Genomic DNA, 4,445 nt, shown 5'->3' on the forward strand with positions numbered 1-4,445 from the left:
TAGCATGCCTATCACCCTAAGTTGTTTCTTCATGCCTCTTGTCATCACCAATCTTAATCATATTTGTCTTCATGAATTTTCCTTTTCTGCATCCCATATAAATGGAATAACACAAAGTAGGTAGTATTTTTTGGTCTGATTTTATTCACCTAGTAATAATGTTTTTGAGGTTCATCCTTTTGTGGTGTATATTGATTCTTAATTCCTTTTTATTACTAAATAGTATTCCATTTCATAAAATCAATGCATTTTCTTTATCTATTCACCAGCTGGTGGACATTTAGATTGGTTTCACCTTTTGGCCAGTACAAATAATGCTGCTATGCACACTTGTATAAAGCTGTTTTGTAGATATATGCTTTATTTTTCTTGGTGCATTCTGAGAATAGCCAGGTTATACAATAAATTGTTTAGCTTTTTAAGAAACTGTCAAAATCTTACCTAATGTGTATCATTTTACATTGCCACCAGCAAAGTATAAAGTGTCCAGTCTCTTCACATACTTGTCAACATAGTATTATATGTTCATATGTAATTATGGTCATTCTAATGTGTATGAGGAAGCATCTCATTGTAGTTTTGATTTGTATTTCCCTAATTATTAAGTTTAGGCAGGGTTGTTGTTGTTGTTTTGTCAGTCATGGGGCTTGAACTCTAGGCCCTGGGCACTGTCACTTGGCTTTTCAGCTCAAGACTAGCACTCTACCTCTTGAGCCCACAGCATTACTTCATATTCTGGTGCTTTATTGGAAATAAGTCTCATGCAGGCTGGCTTTGAACCACAATCCTCAGATCACAGCCTCCTGAGTAGCTAGGATGACAGGTGTGAGCCACCAGTGCCTGGCATAGGCAGTTTTTCATGTTCATATTGGTCATTTGTATTACTCCTTCAGTGTCTTCAAATCATTTGCTCATTTTTCAATTGAGTTTTATTATTGAATTGAAAAGTATCTTCATATATTTTGTACACATGTCCTTTTCAAATACGACTATTTTCTAGTTTTTTATATATACATATATATACACATATATATGTATATATACATGTATATGTATATACATATACATGCATATATGTATATACATATGTATATATGTATATACATATACACATGTATATACATATATATACATATATATAATAAAATTTCTAAAATGTAAAAAAAAAATCTAACAGCACAAGCTAAGCACCACTGGCTCATGCTTGCAACCTAGCTACTGTGGCAGCTGAGATGTAAGAATTGAGTTTCAAAGCCAGCCCAGGCAGGAAAGTATGTGAGACGCTTATCTCTAATTAACTGCCAAAAAGCCAGAAGTGGAGCTATGGCTCAAGTTGTAGAGAGCTAGCCTTGAGCAAAAGAAGCTCACCGACAGCACCCAGGTCTGAAGTCAAGCCCCAGGACCAACACACACACACACACACACACACACACACACGTGCGCGCACGCGCACAAGGTACACAAATTTGGGGCTAAGCCAGGTTTTAAATAAAGGAAGCCACATCTCTACTGGCAGTTTGACAGGAAAAATAAGAGGGATGGATATTCAGCTACAATCAGATCCTCCTGTTCTTTATTCTCTCAAGTACACAGTCATACCTGGCCCCAACTATTCTATTTTGTGTCTGTTTTGGAAATGACATTAATTCAGAGTAAAAACTTAAATATGAATATGTCCCTTCAATTTCCAAAAACAGTAGCGTAAACTTGAGCACTTACTTTGTTTGTTTTGTTTTGTTTTTTGCCAGTCCTAGGGCTTGAACTCAGGGCCTGGGTACTGTCCTTGAGCTACTATTGCTTAAAGTAGCACTCTACCACTTGAGCAACAGTACCACTTCCAGATTTTTCTGTTTATGTGGTAGTGAGGAATTGAACCCAGGGCTTCAGGTATAGCTAGGCAAGCACTCTACCACCAAGCCACATTCCCAACCCAAGCACTCACTTTTAAGTCAAAACCTTTAAAAAGTCAAGAACTTAAAGTGAAAGAATTTTAATGTCAAAATCTTTATTTTAAAATAAACATTAGGAGCTGGCGCTGGTGGCTCACGCCTGTAATCCTAGCTACTCAGGAGGCTGAGATCTGAGGATCTCAGTTCAAAGCTAGCCCGGGCAGGAGAGACCGTGAGACTCCTATCTCCAATAAACCACCAGAAAACCGGAAGTGGCGCTGTAGCTCAAGTGGTAGAGCGCTGGCCTTGAGCTGAAGAGCTGAGGGACAGCGCCCAGGCCCAGAGTTCAAGCCCCACAACCGACAAAAAATAAAATAAAATAAACATTAAGGGCTGGGAAGGTGGCTCAGTGGTAGAGTGCTTGCCTTGCATGCATGAGGCCCTGGGTTCAATTCCTTAGCACCACAAAAGCAGAAAAAAAGCCAGAAGTGGTGCTGTGCTAGCCTGCTAGCCTTGAGCTGAAAAGCTGAGGGACAGTGACCAGGCCCAGAGTTCAGACCCCATGACTGGCAAAAAATAATAAAATAAAACAAATAAAACAAAGGAGGAGGATGCAATGCTTGGTAAGAAATGTACGCATTATCCTGCCCATGCAATTGTAACCCCTCTGTACAGTATGTTCACAAATAAAATTAAATTAAATTAAAAAATAAAATAAAATAAACATTAAAGATCATCCATCATCCACTACCCTATAAAACCTTTAAATGTGTAATGTTTATATCCATTTTATATCTTTATTTTATATTTTATATTATATATATTATATTATATATTTATGTATATATTTTATATATACATATTTATGTATTTATGTTTATATATTTATATATTCTATTTTATATTTATTTTTATATTTTATATGTGTAATGTTCATACCTGTTTTGTTTTTAAGGAACTGAATAGCTTCCAGAAAAATTCCTTAGCTAAAAGACTAAGATAATACTTAAATCTGCATAGAAAGTATCATTAATTTAATGGTAGTTGCCTAATTGGTGGGCTTAATGCTCCTTGAAGTCAAAGTAGAATGGGACAAATGGCATTACGTCCTTTGCACACAGAGCTAGTGCCTAAACTACTAACACAAATTCTAACACAGTACATATGGGTTAAGCTACTACTAAACTGTCCATTTCTATCAAAGACTCTCCCTATGCATGTAAGGATAGTAATCACCTCTCTGACATAAATGCATAAAAGGAGAGTTCAATTAAGGTTTAATTAGACAAAAAGTAAGTACATATATTTACCTGGAAATAACCAGGTAAATCACCTGGTTACCTGGTAAATAACCAGGTAGCATCACACTTGTGATACTAATAATGAATGGGTAAACTCACATAAGCTGCTGGCTGTTAAACACCAAAGTCCAGCTTTTTTGTTTGTCAGTCACGGGGTTTGAACTCTGGGCCTGAACACTGTCTCTCAGGTCTTCAGCTCAAGGCAAGCGCCCTACCACTTGAGCCACTACGCCACTTCCAGTTTTGAGAGGTTTATTGGAGATAAGAGTCTCACAGACTTTCCTGCCCAAGCTGGTTTTAAACAGTGATCCTCAGATCTCAGCCTCCTAAGTAGCTAGGATTACAGGTGTGAGCCACTGGCACCCAGCTTTTTTTTTTTTAAACAAGCAGTATCTTTAATAGTATGAGCAAAAATTACATGCATATTTAGATATATTACACATGAACGTCTATAATATATTATGTATTTAAACATACATATTTCTGTCAGAAATATTTTTTAAACGTGATTGAAATGACTTATTTTTCCAGTTATTTCTGTAATTTTGTATTGTTGTTGTAAAGGTGATATACAGAGGGGTTACAGCTTTATAAGTCAGGTAATGAGTACATTTCTTTTTGACAATGTCACTCCTTCCCTCACTCTCTCCCAGTTTTTCCCTCCTGTCCCCATCCATGAGTTATATAATTCATTTTCTTTTCTTTTTTGTCAGTCAAGGGGCTTGAACTCTGGGCCTGGACGCTATTCCTCAGCTCTTCAGCTCAAGGCTAGCACTCTACCACTGGAGCCACAGCACTACTTCCAATTTTCTGGTGGTTTATTGAAGATAAGAGTGTCAGAGACTTTGCCACCAGGGCTGGCTTTGAACCATAATCCTCAAATCTCAGCCTCCTGAGTAGCTAGTATTACAAGTGTGAGCCATCAACGCCCGGCTTGTATAGTTCATTTTCAACCAAGTGTCTAGTGGGTCCACTTCTGTATTTGTTCACCCTTTGTCCCTCCATTTCTGTGCCACCTCTTACCCTCCTAAATACAGATAAACAAAACACAAAAGACAAAAAGAAAACAAAAACAATGAAAAAAAAACCTCGTTTCCATTTCCTGGGGTTAATTTTGATACAAGATACAACTTTTTATTTTTTTTTTTTTTTTTTTGGATCCGGTCGCGGGGCCTGAACTCTGGGCCTGGGCGCTGTCCCTCAGCTCTTCAGCTGAAGGCTAGCGCTCTACCACTTGAGCCACAGCGCCACTTCT

The sequence above is a fragment of the Dipodomys ordii genome, unplaced genomic scaffold (assembly GCF_000151885.1).
Source record: "Dipodomys ordii isolate 6190 unplaced genomic scaffold, Dord_2.0 Scaffold121, whole genome shotgun sequence".
NCBI classification, from domain to species: domain Eukaryota; kingdom Metazoa; phylum Chordata; class Mammalia; order Rodentia; family Heteromyidae; genus Dipodomys; species Dipodomys ordii.